The sequence below is a fragment of the Nicotiana tabacum genome, chromosome 3 (genome assembly GCF_000715075.1).
Source record: "Nicotiana tabacum cultivar K326 chromosome 3, ASM71507v2, whole genome shotgun sequence".
NCBI classification, from domain to species: Eukaryota; Viridiplantae; Streptophyta; class Magnoliopsida; order Solanales; family Solanaceae; genus Nicotiana; species Nicotiana tabacum.
In genome coordinates this window covers 17,683,508-17,703,132 of record NC_134082.1, presented here as the reverse complement: position 1 = coordinate 17,703,132, position 19,625 = coordinate 17,683,508, and the positions used below count along the sequence as shown (strand labels likewise).

At 36.0% G+C, this 19,625-nt stretch overlaps 1 long non-coding RNA gene across 1 annotated transcript; it reads right to left on the bottom strand.

Annotated features, from left to right (window-relative positions):
- Nucleotides 1–2,993: 2,993 nt before the first annotated feature.
- On the bottom strand, nucleotides 2,994–17,083 carry LOC107811842 (uncharacterized). The gene is made up of 2 exons (XR_001654005.2): nucleotides 16,336–17,083; nucleotides 2,994–13,213 (listed from the first exon to the last, which is right to left on the bottom strand). It is a non-coding gene; the product is annotated as an uncharacterized LOC107811842 (long non-coding RNA).
- Between the last annotated feature and the right edge of the window lie 2,542 nt (nucleotides 17,084–19,625).

Genomic DNA, 19,625 nt, shown 5'->3' with positions numbered 1-19,625 from the left:
GCCCCTCAAAATTTTAATAGCCCATGTTATGTCCTACTTACAAAAAATGGCCCTTCGGCCCAAATGTATTAGATATAGCAGCCGAAAGGAATAAGCATAATAACATAAGTGCTTGTAGCTTAGTGGTTAGAGCGCAACTTTCCTAAGTTGAAGGTCGCAGGTTCGACCCTCACCTGGCGCGATAGAGCAACCCTTTTTGCTTTTTTAAATGTACTTCTGGATCTTATAAGTATTTTTGTATATTTTTTTGTATAATAACAGACTATTTTGTATATTTTTTGCATAGTGACAGTCTATTTTGTATATTTTTTGTATAGTAACAGTCTATTTGTATAGTGACAGTCTATTTTGTATATTTTTTGTATAGTAATAATTTATGTTGTATAGTGACAGTCAATTGTGTATATTTTTTGTATAGTAACAGTCTATTTTGTATAGTGACAGTCTATTTAGTATATTTTTATATAGTGATAGTATATTTTATACATATTTTGTATAATGACAGTCTATTTAGTATATTTTTTGTATAATGACATTCTATTTTTGTATATATTTTGTATAGTGACACTCTATTTGTATATAAATTGTATAGTGACAGTCTATTTGTATATAAATTGTATAGTGATAGTCTAATTTGTATAATTTTTGTATAATAACAGTATGTTTTGTAGATATTTCAACTTTATGCATAATCATCTCCTCTGTTCTTCCTCTCATTGAGAAACCAGCCACCAGCGTCCAAGGCCTCACAGTCGCCAAAAATGGTAACAAGATCGCCGGAGTTTTAAACTTTTAGCCAAAGACCTTCAAAATATTATCTACATATTCACAGAAACTATAAGAGAAAATCAGAGAAGAAGACAAAGTTGAGCCTTATGCTACACCACTGCCGAAATAAGAAGATCTAGACTTTTACCCGTCGCCACAAAACTCAAAATCAGACTATTAAAAAAGAAATTCCGCTACTGCTCTTATTGGTGTCATTGATTCTGCACTTTGAATCGAGAAAAGAAACTCATGTTTGGGTTTGGAACTTCTGTTAATGTTTGTTTGTTACTGAAAAGTGAGATTTGAAATTGTTCCGTTGAATTGAAATACTATTAATAATGATTTGATAAATTGGGCGAAGCGAATTGACGAGTAAAATTCAAAATCCACTTACTTTGAGCTTGTGACTTTTGCATCTGTTGATGAAATTTGTTTAAAGGATTAAATCATTGCTTGGGAAATTGATGTGACTAGTAAGAAAGAAGAGGAAAGCGAAAGGAGCAGTCATGGTCATAGTTGGCTGGCTAGATTTCCGGCAAGGGAATTAGTAAAGTTTCCGGCTAGCACTTGTTTTAATTTTAGGCTATGACTTGTATGTATTAATTTGTGGGCTACCAAATGAAATTTGTTTTGCCCGATGGGCTATAAATAAAGTTCCCTCTATTAAAATTGTTTATACAAACAAACCTTTTGGGTGTTAAGATTTAAGGTCCATCTCATGTAATTATTATGGACTCGCATAAAGATATTGAATAGTCAGTTAATGTATCAGATTCGGTCCTATCTCTTGCAACGTCCATTAATAATATCCACTGATTTAATAATGAGAAATTAAAAAATAGCCAGATTTATAAGTAATCGTTCAAAAATAGCCCAATTTCAAAAGTAATCAAAATTTAGTCACTTTTCTTGTAAAAATAAATCTGAACGAAAATACTATTCCGAAAAAATAATCCAGCATAATATGCTGGAGTTCCAGTATATTATACTGGAACTCCAGTCCAATATACTGGAGTTCCAGTATAGTATACCGGTCTAGCATAATATACTAGAGTTTGGAGCACCGGTGCTCCAGTCTCCAGTATATTATATTGGAGCCAGCCAAGTATACCGGTCCAACATAATATGCTGGAAATTCATACACAGGTGCACCGAACTCCAGTATATTATGCTGGACTGGTCTCTGTTACAGCAAAATAATGGCTATTTTTCATTGGCTTGGTAAATGCTGGCTATTTTTGAATGACCAGTCCGAAAACTGATTAGACCGTGCTATTTTTACGATATAATAATCCCACGTTATTTATATGATGAACTACAAGGATACAATCGTGCAATTGAGCCGCCTCCAATTATCTTGTGTCCATATGTAATTTTGCTTATTTCTACGATAATAAGGTATCCTTTACCAAAATACTTGAGTAGCTTACTATTCCACTTTATTCTTATAATGATTTGGGTTATCTCTATATTACAGGCTATGGAATGGAAATGAAGAACATCACTAAGGTATTATTAAAATTCTATTATTAGTCGTTTGTTCAACACGTAAATTCTTAAATGTATTTTCTACTTTTGGTTTTAATTTTTTTTATATATAAAAAATCCTAAAATTTTATAGTCCAAACAGATGTGAATCTTGAGAAGAATGTTGAAGAGGAAATGTCAAATAATGAGGCAATGATCGAAGTAAAGTCTTTTTTTTTAAAGTAAAACATATTTCACAATTTTCATTTACGGTCTTTGATTTTGACATCTTTAGGTTTATGTTGTATATAAGTTGAAGTACCGTTACTTTGTCCAAATAATACTCAATTCAGCTCCTGCTTGTCACACCCTTTTTTTACAACCTCACTAACCCCTCTTAAAAGTTAGTAAAAAGAAAGATTTTGTAAGGCTCAAAAGGATTTTTATTAAAAGTGAAAAAATTGTGTTAAAAAGGAAATAACTCAGAGTCGCCACCTGACATTTGTTTCGGTGTGCCAGTCCACCGTTTTTAAAAAAATAATTTTTTTCTTTAAAACACTTTGGACTCCAAAACTAAGTTTACACTAGAGATTTAGGTAAGGGGGTTCATTTGACTTGGGGAGAAGGTGTTAGGCACTTCCCAAGTCCCGTGAAAATCACGGTTGCGTACATGATCAAGTTGGCTTTTAAAATATTCAAATTGAGCTAAAAACAAACACAGAAAAGAAAAAAAAAATAAACACACAAGAGCCTCGAGGTCGTCCCCATCTAAAAAATAAAAATAAAAATAAAAATGCTGCGAGTTCCACTTTTGGCCTCCAAATACAAGTACTTCGGGGCATACCCCGGAAAATATATACAACTTATGCGGGGCATTCCCCGGATAATAAACTAAAAAAAACGACCTCTTGCCTCAAAATCCAAAAAAAATTCTAAGGCTTGCCTACCCGAACGTGGTTGGCTAAACATGCTCCTAGAGGACAAGATAATAAAAGTAGGAGAAATAGAACTAATAAGAAAATCAATTTCATGCTCATTCACTTTTTAAACTTCTTATTTAATGCATTTGACCAAGCCCGATCCTAAAACATGAAACGATTAATTACTAATGGGCTTTGGTCATTCCCCTCTACCACAACCCAGGTCAAAACAATTTCATATTCAACAAAACCAATCAAAATAACGTGTCCAACATGTAATCATCCAGGGAAATTAAAAGAAAACGAAAACAAGAGAGAGTGGAACAAAATTGCCAATAATTCACAAAGCATGCAAAATAATTGATCATCAAAGGCACACCACACCACGAGATAATGAGCTGAACTTAGGCATATAGATAAATTTAAGCAATATGACTGAACATTGATATAAATGCATAAGGATTTGCATATTACTGTGTCAAACATGTGATGTGAACGAAAATGAGTACCACATATGATACATTAAATCTACGAACAATCTGTGGTTAATACACTTTTGAGTTTAACTAGAAATTAATGTGTTGGAAGCACGAGTTCCTTAACCCAATCAACTAAACTTAACGAGATTGCTTCCTGCTCATTCCAATTCAAACTAACATATAAATACTACATTAATTCGTTTAAAACTAAAAGGGCTCATCTCTGCCAAGATCTAACTAAGAATTAACTCTTCAATGCCTATTGGTTAAAGTTGACAAAAAATTTTAAGATACTAATAAGACTCTTCTAATCAAGCACAATAAAGAAAACGCAGTAGACCGAAGACAAGCATGATAACATTCTAGGCTCAACAGAACACTTTAAGCCTTGAAACACATTCACTCGAGCATTAGCAGAATTTGACAGATGAAGCTGAACAGAAACCCGACAGTTAAAATAAGATAAACTGCCTAAAATGAAATTATTAAACCTCCCAATGATAAATTCTTTTAACGGCTCGCCTAAGGCTCGATTCACGATAGAAATAAAGGGAGGGAAAAGAGAAGTGAACCTGCTTTAATATGTGAGAAATCCGAGAGCACATGGCTTCAAATCCAAGCTAGAAAAATAGCGATGAAATAGGGCAGGAACCGCAGATCAGTAGCAACAACTCGGACGGTGCCGATGAACTCGAAACAACCTCAATCAAATCCCATCTCAAAACCAAAATCAAAAGAAGAAACTGAAGTATCTTTGGGAAATTTTCTGATTTTTCGAAATGGAAACAAAATTCGAACAAAATCTGAACTCAAACTATTTTTTGTATTTTGTTTTTCTGGAAAAGCAAACCAAACATAAAAAAAACTCAAAAACTGAAAAGAACCCTAGAACTCTTTTTTTCGATTTTTCTGATTTTTCTCTTCCTTATCTCTTAGATCGACTCCCCTATTTATAAGAATCCTAGAAGCTTCCTCTTGCTTCTCCTCCAAAAAATTCGAAGATTTTCTCCCAAAAATCCGACAAACCCCAAGGAATTTGAATTTTATCCATTTTAATGGCAATAAAATACAGATAGAGGGAGTAGATCGAGTGTAACTCGATCCTACGCCTCCTATTTTTCCGTTCTTGCCTAAAAAAAAGATAAACTCGAAAAAGAAGATGAAGAGAAAATGCATGGTAATGATGAGATTTGTTGGGATATCAGTGACGAGGAAGGAGGGGACCATTGAGGGGAGGGGACCAGTGACGTGGAAGGCCGGAATAATGCCTTTTCCGGCGGGTTTGGGTGGGCAGAGTGTGTGAGGGAGTGGACGCCGTTTAGAGGTCTGTAGGGTTAGGGTTTGTGACAAATTTTTTTTATGTGGGTGGGGGTGAATAATGGCCATAGGATTAGAATTTATTGATGGCCAGGATTAAAACAAAGAGTGGGGTGAGTCAGGCGGACTGGGTCGGCGGGTCAGGGGTATTGGGTTGGGCTGTTGAATTTTGGGCTCATATTTGAATTGGGCTCCGAAATTTACAAAATTGGGCCAAAAGAAAGCTGAAAATTCAATTTAAATACCTACAAAAATATAAAAACTCTTAATTGAAATTGATAAACTATTAATATTAAAAATAAAAGCTAAAAATGAAAGTTGAAACTATTTTTTGGTATTTTCAAAGATTATACTAGAATAAAAATTGGTTGAAAGTAATATGTCTTTCTAAAAATACCTAATACTAAATTAAATAGAAAAATAAAACTATTTTTTGTATTTTTCAATTTTTGTGCCTAAAAATAGAATTAAATTTAATAGTAAAGTGAAATCCTATAGAAATAAATTCAAATAAATATCCTAAATAAACTAGGACTATTAAAAGTAATTCTAATGCGTGGGTCAAAAATTACATGTCTACAGCTACCCCTCTTTGACTGGAAATACAGAGAGTTTTCAGACAAAGAACAACAAGACATATTTTTGACCCGACCTTTATTTAGAGAAACCAAAACTAAAAGAAAAGAGAATGTGACCGAGCCCTGGTATTTGAGCTGCCTACATATCCTTGGTTATAAAGGAATCAGGCCACATGTAGTTCATAAGTGAGAAGGACGATGGAGTACCGAGGTGGAGAGTCGAGTGAAGTGCCGTCGAGGTTCCGGTCCGCGGTTCCTGCCATTACATAAAAAATAAAGGAAAAATTACAGCAAAAGTAAAAGAAAAATACAAGATCCTATCTACTTCTTGTCTTGAATCTTCCTTGAATCTCCGCTTGAGCCTTCAACATGAAACTGAAAAATGGGCCCTGTTATTCAGGCGGGCTCCTGATGCTTCTTGAATTTGTGAATTGAAAGTAACTCTTAAATGAATTCCCTTGTCCTCTAGGTGGGCACCTGCCATTAAAACTTGAAACAGATTCCCTCATTCTCCAGGTGGGTGCCTGCCAATAGCTTGAACTTGAAATGATTTTCCCCATTTTCCAGGTGGGCGCCTTATTCCCAAAACTTGAAATGTATTTCCCTTGTTATCCAGGTGGGTGCCTAATTTCCAAAACTTGAACTATATTCCCTTGTTCTCCAGGTGGGCACCTGATTGCCAAAAACTTGAACTATATTCCCTTGTTCTCCAGGTGAGCGCCTGATTGCCAAAACTTGAAATGTATTCCATTATTCTCCAGGTGGGTGCCTGATTTCCAAAACTTGAATTGTATTCCCTTATTATCCAGGTGGGCGCCTGATCTCCAAAACTTGAATTGTATTCCCTTATTATCCAGGTGGGCGCCTGATTGCCAAAAACTTGAATTGTATTCCCTTGTTATCCAGGTGGGCGCCTGATTGCCAAAATCTTGAATTGTATTTCCTTGTTATCCAGGTGGGCGCCTGATTACCAAAACTTGAAATGTGTTCCCTTGTTCTTCAGGTGGGCGCCTGATTGCCAATACTTGAACTGTATTCCCTTGTTCTCCAGGTGGGCGCCTAATTGTCAAAACTTGAATTGTATTCCCTTGTTATCCAGGTGATTGCCAAAAATTTGAACAATATTCCCTTGTCCTCCAGGTGGGCGCCTGATTGCCAAAACTTGAACTGTATTCCCTTGTTCTCCAAGTGGGTACTTGATTGCCAAAACTTGAACTGTATTCCCTTGTTCTTCAGGTGGGCGCCTGATTGCCAAAAACTTAACTATATTCCTTTGTTCTCTAGGTGGGCGCCTAATTGCCAAAACTTGAACTATATTCCCTTGTTCTTCAGGTGGGTGCCTGATTGCCAATACTTGAACTGTATTCCCTTGTTCTCCAGGTAAGAGCCTGATTGCCAAAACTTGAATTGTATTCCTTTGTCATCTAGGTGGGTGCCTGATTGCCAAAAACTTGAACTGTATTCCCTTGTTCTCCAGGTGGGCACCTGATTTCCAAAAACTTGAACTATATTCCCTTGTTCTCCAGGTGGGCGCCTGATTGGCAAAACTTGAACTTTATTCCCTTGTTCTCTAGGTGGGCGCCTGATTGCCAATACTTGAATTGTATTCCCTTGTTCTCCAAGTGGGCGCCTGATTGCCAAAACTTGAACTGTATTCCCTTGTTTTCCAGGTGAGAGCCTGATTGCCAATACTTGAACTGTATTCCTTTGTTCTCTAGGTGGGTGCCTGATTGCCAAAACTTGAATTATATTCCCTTGTTATCAAGGTGGGCGCCTGATTGCCAAAAACTTAAAATGTATTCCCTTGTTCTCAAGGTGGGCGCCTGATTGCCAAAACTTGAACTGTATTCCCTTGTTCTCCAGGTGGGCGCTTGATTTCTAAAACTTAAATTGTATTCCCTTGTTATCCAGGTGGGCGCCTGCCATTACAACAAAACAGACAAAACAAAAGAATTTTTTTTGCCCCAGTTTGGTATCTGGGCACATCTGTGAGTGTTAATCGAATCATGTTACCTAAAAGAGCTCTAAGAACTTAAAAGCTAAATCCCATTATCTAGGAGGGCCCTGAAAACTTCAAATTAAATCTCATCTTAAGAGTGACAACTTTAAAGCTAAATTATATTTCCTAAAGGTAGAACCTATACTAAAACTTAAAACTAAGTTCCATTATCCAGGAGGGCCCTGAAAGCTTAAAAACCTAAATTCCATTATCCAGAAGGGTCCTGAAAACTCAAAACTAAATCCTATTATCCAGGAGGGTCCTGAAAACTTGAAAACTAAATCCCATTATCCAAGAGGGTCCTGAAAACTTGAGAACTAAATCCCATTATCCAGGAGGGTCCTGAAGACTTAAAACTAAATCCCATTATCCAGGAGGGTCCTGAAAACTTGATACTAAATCCCATTATCTAAGAGGGTCCTGAAAACTTAAAACTAAATCCCATTATCTAGGAGGGTCCTGAAAACTTAAAACTAAATTCCATTATCCAGGAGGGTCCTGGTCCTGAAAGCTTAAAATCCTAAATCCCATTATCCAGGAAGGTCCTGAAAGCTTAAAATCCTAAATCTCATTATCCAGGAGGGTCCTGAAAGCTTGAATACTAAATCCCATTATCCAGGAGGGTCTTGAAAACTCAAAACCAAATCCCCTTATCCAGGAGTGTCCTGAAAACTTGAAAACTAGCTCCTATTATCCAAGAGGGCCCTAAAAACTTAAAATTAAATCCCATTATCCAGGAGGGTCTTGAAACCTTGAAAACTAAATTTCATTATCCAGGAGGGTCCTAAAAACTTGAAAACTAAATCCCATTATCCTGGAGGTCCTGAAAACTCAAAAATAAATCCCATTATCCAGGAGGGTCCTGAAAACTCAAAACTAAATCCCATTATCCAGGAGGGTCCTGAAAAGCCGAGAATGAACTTACCTGGGCCATGCTCTTTTCTTGGAGGATTCTGAACAGAATTTCCTACCCCTGAACCATGCCTTCTTCATGGGAGGGTCCCTGTGGATTAACAAATTTTCTTGCCCATGTTTCATACAGATAAAATTTTATTAGTTTGAAAATGTAGTGGTTAATTTGTGGCATCATTGCTGAGTGTCTGCTTTTGCCATTGCCATGCTTCATTCTGATTAGCTGCTTCGGGCCAGCAAGGAGTTGTTTGACCTTTTGATTGGAACTGTACCACAAAAGCTTTGAATGACTTGAATCTCTTACACTCTTTTGTTGCATTGTGTTTTCATTCTGAAAGTTGCTGAATCCTTGCGTTTTCTCAAAATTCAAGATTCACTTGATTGCCTGAACCTCAATTATTACCATACTGCTTATTCTAATTCATGTCAATTATGATGTGCCTGGCCGAACTCCGCTTTGTGCAATTTAGAAGCTGATAGTAGGCTTTGGAATCCTTTCCTGCTTGTTCAACAAGGGCTAACTCGAAAAAGACTCATAAAGATAGACTCAAAGAGCACGGTGAAATAATTATTGGCAGAAGGAACAGAGGAAAATTTTGAACACAGATGACTATGTGAAGAAGAATGGGAAAATAAGACTTATCTGAGTGAAGCGGCTAGCTCCAATGATCATGGCATGAATTTTGGATTGATCAGCCTAATCCGTCCAACCAATCATATTTTCAGTTCATGTCGTGTCTTCATACCTCAAAAATCGGGATTTCACTGATCCAACTTCTCTGTAAAGCCATGAACCTCATTCAACTTGTAGTGCCCCGAAGGGTTTTCACCAACAAGTCTCTCTCATTTGTTCATCTCTCAACTCCCCATCGCCTTACGGTGCCCGTAAGGGTTTTCACCAATTAGACTCTCTCATTTTAAATTTTCTCTTGGCTCACTATCGCCTTATGGTGCCCGTGAGGGTTTTCACCAATAAAACTCTCTCATTTTAAATTTTCTCTCTGTGCCCATGAACAAAGTGTTACCCTTGATATAAATCATACCTCTATCTCGCTTGACTTGGCATCCTTAAAGATTGATCGGAAGGTTTTTCTTTGGACCGTAATTTATGCTTTTGGATAAGGCTAGAAAGAAATGGTGGTATGAAGGTTCAAAATAATTTAAGATGAGAATGGTTTAAAATTTCAACTTTTGGAATCAGATCTTTTGCAAAACCAAAACTGCTGCCCTAGTTTCTTTGGGTCTGGGGAATTTTGGATTTTTATATTGATGTGACCGAACCGTGTAAGTCTGCCTATGTATCCTTAAAAGGAATCAGGTCGAACATAGTTCAAAAGAAAGTCGTTTGTTTTTGTTGCTTTTCTTTTTTTCTTTTCTTCTTCTTTTTTCTTTTCTCTTTTTCTTCTTATTTTCTTTTTCATGTTTTTTTCATTTTTTTATTCTCTAATTCTGCTCCTGATTCCAAAAGAGGGTTATGAAAGAAAATAAATAAGGCTCAAAAGGGATAATAAGGGATAAAAGTGTTTGGGTAGCGGAACAAAATGCCTTCGTCATTTCAACTTTGAACATGCCAAGTACAAAATGCAATTGAAAGTGAGCAAATAACCCATATATATAATATCTCTCGATGCATCAACACAAATAAAAAGTGCCGATGGGCAATACCTTTGTCCCAATGAATGATCCGTGCCAATTCGAAACAGACTTGACTCAACCTTACCTTGATATAGAAGAATGCATTTCAACACTAAATGATCTACCTCAAACTGTTCGGGAGACATTTTCTTGTTGTATGCTCTTATCAACCTCTTGATTTCTCAGACTAACTGCCTCAGTTTCACTCAATTCAAGCTTTAGGCTATCTCAGAATGCGTGAATCTCTACTCGTTTCCTCAAATGCATCTTTTTATCATATTCAAAACTATGTTTTATTATTTCATGATTAGATTGGCTTTCAAGGTCTGACTAAAAACTCTGCATGCATGTCATGTCACCAGAACTGGCCTGGAGAGAACTATATACAAGAAAAGAACTAAACGAAGGCTGTAAATAACAGAAAAATAAAATCTCATTTGACCAAAGGATGGAAGGGTTTGAACAGTAAAAAAAGATCTATGTTAAAGACCTGAAACAACTCTAGATGACAGACTTAGAGATGCAAAACTAACTAACAAGACTCCTAAATATAGGCAAAAGAGGATAGAAGGGTTTGAATCACCAGAACAAACAAGATAAAATCTGGGCTACAACTCTGAAATAATCGGATAGCAGAAAAGATGTTAAAATGAACTCGAAGACTCCTTCCCGATGAGAAAATGAGGTTTTTTCTAATTGCCAAAGTCGAGATCTTAGCCACTGAGTTGCACATCAAAATTACTGGGACCTTCACCAACTTCAATCACATTGTCTTCACCACGTGGCTCATTGACTCCTTTGAACAACCCTTCCTTAGCACTAACTATTGAATTAATGACTAACCCCCTAAGAGATCTTGCCGCAAATGACTCACCCAAGGACTTGAAAGAACCTGCACATTCGTTGTCATGGCAAACCATCCCAACAATTTGTGCATAATCACGTGCCTGTAGAGGATTATATGTGACACTTGGGGTATTATTGCCTTGGACCACAATTATCCCTTCTTGAATCATTCCTTCTATCTCCCTTTTCAAAGCACGACAATCTTCAATACTATGACCTTGGACATTAGAGTGGTACATGCATCGTACAACAGGATCAAAACCTTTTGCATATGGGTCTGGAGTATAGCTGAGGAGCGGCTCAATCATGCCAGAATGTTTTAACTTTTCAAACAAGCTTGTGTAGGATTCTCCGATTGGCGTAAAATTATCTTTCTGCCTTTGTTTACTTCCATGCCTATGTTTTTTAGGGTTATAGGGTGCCTGAAAATGCTGTGAAGGCGCACGAGGATTTTGGGATGCTGATGCTTGCCCCAGGGAGTGACCTAGTGGTTGGACAGATGGCCAGACATTGTTCAGAGGATAATACTGGGGTGGATTATGTGGAGCTCGGGGATATTCATGGGGTCAGTATTATGGTTGAAATCATTTAGCAGGGTTGCCCACTATGTCCTGTCATTGGCGGGGCTCAGCAACATCTTTTCTATCAATCGAAAAACTGACCCGAGCAACTTGTTCGTCCCATCTGAACCAAAACTCCCTAAAACTTTTCTTGAGTTTCTTTTCCATCTGAGATAGGGAGGAGCGGTTTGGGATAATGTCTACATTGTACTGATAGTGCCGAACAAAATCTTGAGCCATGTCACTCGATGCATGCCACTTACTGACATCTTGACGAGTATACCACTCCAAGACTTCCCCACTCAAACTCTCACTGAAATACGCCATCAACAATTCATCTTTCCCGCAAACACTTCTCATTTCATTGTAGTAACCCCACAAATGGGCTACTGGATCTCCACGCCCATCATATAAGTTAACTTTTGGCCTTTTAAACCCCGCAGGCAGACGAATATCCGGAAATGTACACAAGTCATTGTAAGACATGTTATTTCCCATCCCTTGCATGTTCTTTAACGATTGTTCTATAACTTTTAGTTTTCTAGATATCTCATGCTTCACTATCTTAGTAGGCTTTTCGGCTTCACTGGGAGGCTCAAAATGAGGAGCGTAAAAGTATGGATCCGAGACTTTGAAAGTGGGTACTGGAGTATAGTGTTGGGTATCCGGGAATTTCATTATAAGATCGATGGAGGGTAGCTCGCGGAGGGGCTACAAAAATAGGAGCAGATGTTGGAACAGGGTATGCGGTTAATTTGGCTAGTGGAGCATGGAAAGTTTAGGAGACATTAGTACCAGCGGAAATTTGGATTTGTGACAATGGCAAAATGGTGACTAGGCTTTCAGTGTAGTTATTGGGAAATAATGGTGGAGAACGCCCACTAATCCAGGCTTAGTACATTTCAGCCATCTGTCCTTTCAACCTTAGGACCTCTTCTTTCAATTCAGATTCTGGTTCAACAATCTCCTTAGGCGGATCGACAACGCCTGTGTCCAAGTCTTTGCTAGCCATGGCTTCCTTGCTTTTGACCTTGTGTTGTATGGACAAATCACCAAAGTGCCACAAAATAACCACCCTCTGTTATGATAGCAATGAAAGTAACAAAGAGGAACAAAACAAAAGCCAACATGTTAGCGTTACGACATTTATCAGATAGAAATATCACATTGCGTGCAATGCCCCAAGCAACAATTTAATGGTTCTAGAATGACTTCGAGAGTCACAAGGTCATTTGACATTATCCCAATTTTGTTCATTTCAATCTTCTCTTTTCTTCCTTTTCTAGCACTTCTTGGCTTGCTCATTTTTCTTTCTGATAAACACTCTTTTCTTTCCTCTCACTTCCCACATCCACAATTTCATATTTTTTTTAAAAAATAAATAATTCGATCGAACCCTATGTAGGTTGCCTACATATCATGTCCCTCATGAATCAAATCAAGCGTAGTTCTAAAAAATAATGGACAAAATAAACTAAAACAAATCTTTTTGAATTTTTGAATTTTAACTTTTTTTTTCAAATACAAAACAGGAAGTACTATAACAAAAGACTCGAAAATCTTAACTAGACTAACAGACTCGATACTATTGTACACGACTAATAATTAAAAGACAACATAAAATAGACTAAAAAATAAAAAGTTTCCTCAAGCAGTTCGTGCATGCAATGGTCTTAACTAGAATGGTCCTGAGGTATTTATCATGCTCAAGCTCTAGCAAATTGATCCATACCTGAATTGGAAAAATAAGATCAAATAGAGTTATTGCTCCATACCTGAATGGGAAAAATAAAATCAAATAGAGTTAGTGACTCAAGACAAATGTGACGCCACGACCCAAATGTGGCTATTAGCGCAAACTCAACAAAGATGACCTCAAAGACATGGACATACCTCCCTAAGGCTTATATGGATTCAAACTCCCAATAATCATGGCCCAAAATTAATTTGCAGAAATGACCCATTTTGCAAAAACGACCGATATGGCCAGAAGTGGCTAAAGATGAAAACTCAAAAAGGAAGGACCTTAAAGTAATATGACACCTAGTTGTGGAATCAAAATCTAAAGACATGGGTAATTGAACCACTTTTGCAAAAATGACCCCATTTTGCAACAATGGCCGATATGGCCAAAAGTGGCTAGACATAAAAATTCAACAGGAATGGACCTTAAAATTGAGAGAACACCTTGCTATGGGCTAAGGACTCTAATACATGGTTAACAAGCCATTTTGCAAAAATATCCCTATTTTGCAAAAACAGCCGATGTGGCCAAACGTAGCTAGACATGCAAGATTTGGCTAAGACCCCGCAAAGCCAAGAACCTAAGACACTAGGAAGACCGGACCCTATGTGGGTAGCCTACGTATTCCACCCTAAAAGATGAGAATCAGGTATGCGTAGTTCGGGAAGATCGGACATGGAAGAAAGCTTTAAAATGAAATGTAGCTAGTTTGGAAAAACTATTTTTTGTCTTTTTGAAAAGTGAAGGAAAATGTAAAATCTTTTTGGATTTTCTTTTCCTTTTTTTTTGATGGGAAAGTGCAAAATCTTTTGAATTTTTCATTTTCATTTTTTTTGATTTTTGAGAAACTATAAAAGAAAATATGAGTGGGCCCTACTTGTTTCACCCCCAAATATCCTTGGTCCGCCAAATGACCCTTTTACCCCTAAAGAGATGCGACATGTAGCACATAGGGATGATTAAATGTCTTTTTGGGCCATAAGCCCATTTTGACATAATTTGGATAAGCCCCCTACAACGGGATACGGTGCCTGGGACCGGACCCTGCTAGGTTTAAATGATATGATGCACATAAGCATGACCTAAAGGCTGACCTACGGTTGGGGTTCACAAGACAAGGCAATTCGGGGCGGCGCATGGTCGATGGCGGCTGCTCTAGCTGTCCGCCCACTCCACGCTCCCACGTCACCCCCTAAAGATACGAGTGACTCACAAAAAGGCCGTGTACGCTCAAACGTACTCCAGAAGACTTGTTGCAGAAAGAAGACCCGGGCTTATGCAAATGATGACAATTTATAAAGCAGTAACACATAAAGGGAAAAACTGTAAACAAATAAGCAACTAAATAAAACGACATAAACAAAATAAAAATCAATTAAAGCAAACAAAACACATAAAAACCTCAACCGAATATCCTAAAAAGCCAATAAGATCTAGTACTAGCTCGAACCTGTAACTCCCCAGCGGAGTCGCCAGAACTGTCATACCCCTTTTTTACAACCTCACTAACCCCTCTTAAAAGTTAATAAAAAGAAAGATTTTGTAAGCCTCAAAAGGATTTTTATTAAAAGTGACAAAATTGGGTTAAAAAGGAAATAACTTAGAGTCGCCACCTGACATTTGTTTCGGTGTGACATGCCACCGTTTTTAAAAAAAATAATTTTTTCATTTAAAACATTTTGAACTCCAAAACTAAGTCTACACTAGAGATTTGGGTAAGGGAGTTCATTTGACTCGGGAAGAAGGTGTTAGGCACTCCCCAAGTCCCGTAAAAATTGCGGTTGCGTACATGATCAAGTTGGCTTTTAAAATATTCAAATTGAGCTAAAAACAAACACAGAAAAGAAAAAAAAACAAACACACAAGAGGCTCGAGATTGTCCCCACCTAAAAAATAAAAATAAAAATAAAAATGCTGCGAGTTCCACTTTCTGCCTCCAAATACAAGTACTTCGGGGCATACCCCGGAAAATATATACAAATTATGCGGGGCATTCCCCGGATAATAAACTAAAAAAAAATGACCTCTTGCCTCAAAATCCAAATAAAATTCTAAGGCTTGCCTACCCGAATGTGGTCGGCTTAAGCATGCTCCTAGCGGACAAGATAATAAAAGCAGGAGAAATAGAACTAATAAAAAAATTCAATTTCATGCTCATTCACTTTTTAAACTTCTTATTTAATGCATTTGAGCAAGCCCGATCCTAAAACATGAAACGATTAATTACTAATGGGCTTTGGTCATTCCCCTCACCCACTACCCAGGTCAAAATAATTTCATATTCAACAAAACCAATCAAAATAACGTGTCCAACATGTAACCATCCAGGGAAATTAAAAGAAAACGAAAACAAGAGAGAATGGAACAAAACTGCCAATAATTCACAAAGCTTGCAAAATAATTGATCATCTAAGGCACACCACACCACGAGATAATGGGCTAAACTTAGGCATATAGATAAATTTAAGCAATATGACTGAACATTGATATAAATGCATAAGGATTTGCATATTACTGTGTCAAACATGTGATGTGAACGAAAATGAGTACCACATATGAGACATTAAATCTACGAACAATCTATGGTTAATACACTTTTGAGTTTAACTAGAAATTAATGTGTTGGAAGCACAAGTTCCTTAACGAGATTGCTTCCTGCTCATTCCAATTCAAACTAACATATAAATACTACATTAATTTGTTTAAAGCTAAAAGGGCTTATCTCTGCCAAGATCTAACTAAGGAATAAACTCTTCAATGCCTATTGGTTAAAGTTGACAGAAAATTTTAAGATGCTAATAAAACTCTTCTAGTCAAGCACAATAAAGAAAACGTAGTAGACTGAAGACAAGCATGATAACATTCTAGGCTCAACAGAACACTTTAAGCCTTGAAACACATTCACCGTAACATTTCCATATTCGACCAAACCTATGCTCACTCGAGCATTAGCAGAATTTGACAGATGAAGATGAACAAACACCCGACAGTTAAAATACGATAAACTGCCTAAAACGAAATTATTAAACCTCCCAACGATAAATTCTTTTAATGGCTCGCCTAAGGCTCGATTCACAACAGAAATAAAGGGATGGAAAAGAGAAGTGAACCTGCTTTAATATGTGAGAAATCCGAGAGTACACGCTTCAAATCCAAGCGAGAAAAATAGCGATGAAATAGGGCAGGAACCACAGATCGGTAGCAACAACTCGGACGGCGCCGATGAACTCGAAACAACCTCAATCAAATCCCATCTCGAAACCAAAATCAAAAGAAGAAACTGAAGTATCTTTGGAGAATTTTCTGATTTTTCGAAATGGAAACAAAATTCGAACAAAATCTGAACTCAAGCTATTTTTTGTATTTTGTTTTTCTGGAAAAGCAAACCAAACATAAAAAAACTCAAAAACTGAAAAGAACCCTAGAACTCCTTTTTTTTCGATTTTTCTGATTTTTCTCTCCCTTATCTCTTAGATCGACTCCCCTATTTATAAGAATCCTAGAAGCTTCCTCTTGCTTCTCCTCTAAGAAATTCGAAGATTTTCTCCCAAAAATCCGACAAACCCCAAGGAATTTGAATTTTATCCCTTTTGATAGCAATAAAGGACAGATGGAGGGAGTAGATCAAGTGTAACTCGATCCTACGCCTCCTATTTTTCCGTTCTTACAGAAAAAAAAGATAAACTCTAAAAAGAAGATGAAGAGAAAACACATGGTAATGATGAGATTTGTTGGGATATAAGTGACGTGGAAGGAGGGGACCATCGAGGGGAGGGGACCAGTGTCATGAAAGGCCGGAATAATGCCTTTTCCTGCGGGTTTGGGCGGGCAGAGTGCGTGAGGGATTGGGGCGCCGTTTATAGGTCGGTAGGGTTAGGGTTTGTGACAAAATTTATTTTTTATATGTGGGTGGGAGTGAATAATGGCCATATGATTAGAATTGATTGATGACCAGGATTAAAACAAAGAGTGGGTCGGGTCAGGCGGACTGAGTCGGCGGGTCAGGGGTATTGGGTTGGGTTGTTGAATTTTGGGCTCATATTTGAATTGGGCTCCGAAATTTACAAAATTGGGCCAAAAGAAAACTGAAAATCTAATTTAAATACCTACAAAAATATAAAAACTCTTAATTGAAATTGATAAACTATTAATATTAAAAATAAAAGCTAAAAATGAAAGTTGAAACTATTTTTTGGTATTTTCAAGGATTATATTAGAATAAAAATAGGTTGAAAGTAATATGTCTTTCTAAAAATACCTAATACTGAATTAAATAGAAAAATGAAACTATATTTTTTTGTATTTTTCAATTTTTGTGCCTAAAAATGGAATTAAATTTAATAATAAAGTGAAATCCTATAGAAATAAACTGAAATAAATATTCTAAAAATACTAGGACTATTAAAGGTAATTCTAATGTGTGAGTCAAAAATTACATGTCTACATTGCTATCCATCTTCTTATATATAAAATTGAATTATTCAGTTTCTTCTTTAGATAAAAAAAGTAAGTTTGTTATATATTTTGACTGGGTACAAAAGAAACTTATTCTAATATAGACAAAAATATTTTTTTTTTGAGGAAATATGAGCTTTTGAGAAGGGTAGATTATAAACATTTTTTCGCCACCGTTAGGTTGTATGGTTTTGGTAGTTTAAAGACCTTTAACGCTAGAGAACGTGTTAGTCTACAAAATGAAGTAGTGAAAGATTTTTGTTTGCACTATAGGTGATTGAAAGTTAGTGGTGTCCATAATCATCTGGCAAATGATAATCGTTTTTCTACTTTTAGGATTCGAAAAAAAAAAATAGTTTTAGTTCATGTTCTTATTTATTATCAATAGATTCTTTTAAGAAATTAATTTTTTTAAATATCCCTATGAAGTGTGAATTTGTATCATTATCTCTGATTTAACATTGTAATTACTCTATTATATGTATATCTCATAAAAAATGCTTTAAATGGCAAAATAATACAATAAAATTATACAAGTTTTAAAACTCATGTTGCAAGGGTAAGAGGCGAGGTATTCCTAATGATATTATATTGCTAATCAAAAAGTATGTATTTTATTTATAAAAATTTCACCTCTCAATATCCTAATAATTATAGTTTAAATTTTTTATTTGTGTACTTGAGTAGTTTTAGGATTTTATGTAACTTTCTTAATTAGATGAAACTTTAAATAAGCTTCACTGGTATAATATAATTAACTACTCCATCCGTTTCAGTTTATGTGAATCTATTTTCTTTTTGGTCCGTTCCAAAAAGAATGACCCCTTTCTAAATTTGAAAACAATTTAGCTTAAACTCTCAATTCTACCCTTAGTGAGAAACTTTTATAACCACACAAATACTCTGGACCTCTTTTTGACTTGTTTAGGATCACAAATTCCAAAAATCTTCATTTTTTCTTAAACTCCGTGCTCAATTAAACATGTTCACATAAATTGGAACAGGGGGAGTATATATTATATTGATCATCCATTATAAATAAACTAAATTTATAAATTAAACCAAATGTATGTTATTTATAACTTGCTAATCTTCTTATAATTTTATTAATGTTTTTACTAGTTATAGAAATGATGGAGAGGGGTTTAAAAGGCCCCAAAGAGTTTACAAAAAAAAATCTTTCAAATCACTCCTATTCTCTCTTCGATAAATAACATTCATGATCTTTTGGCTCATAATCAAAACCTATGAAAAGTAAAAATGGGTTGAATAATAAACTTTTTTAAAAAATTGATCAAATATGGATAAGATCCATATTATCCACTTAAAAAATGAATAACCAATGAAAAATAATGAGTTTAACTTTTATATTTTTAAAGACTCAAATTGGTGCTTCCTCAAATTTTGGAGATTAAGAATTTTCCCAAAAGTGATCATATTCAAAAAGTTATGGATAATACAGATATCTATAGTATCCATCGATTAATTCGTTTTCTATCCGTATTACATATGGGTCAAATCAAATATTTTATTTATTTTTACATTATCCGTTTTTAATCCGTCCATATCCGATCCCGTTCGCCTATTAACCACCCCTATTTTGGGGGCAATGACAAACTACATATCCATCCTCCTTCGATTGCTACAATACTTTAAAGTTATCATCTTTGACTAAAGAAATAGTGTATCGATAACGCAATAATTACCACTAGTATTACGTCCCAATTTTAAGCAAATCGGGAGAATTTTACTTTTTGCAAAATCAATTTTGGTTATAAATTTTAAATTTTTACCTGGAGATAGATTTTGAAATTTTTTGAAAATTTGAAAAACTCCTGTGAGCAGCTTATTTTTGACCATGTTTGAATTTATTCCTACTTTTCTCTACTCACTACCCACTTCCCCCACTTTCTCCACTCACTACCCACTTTTCCCATTTTCCCCA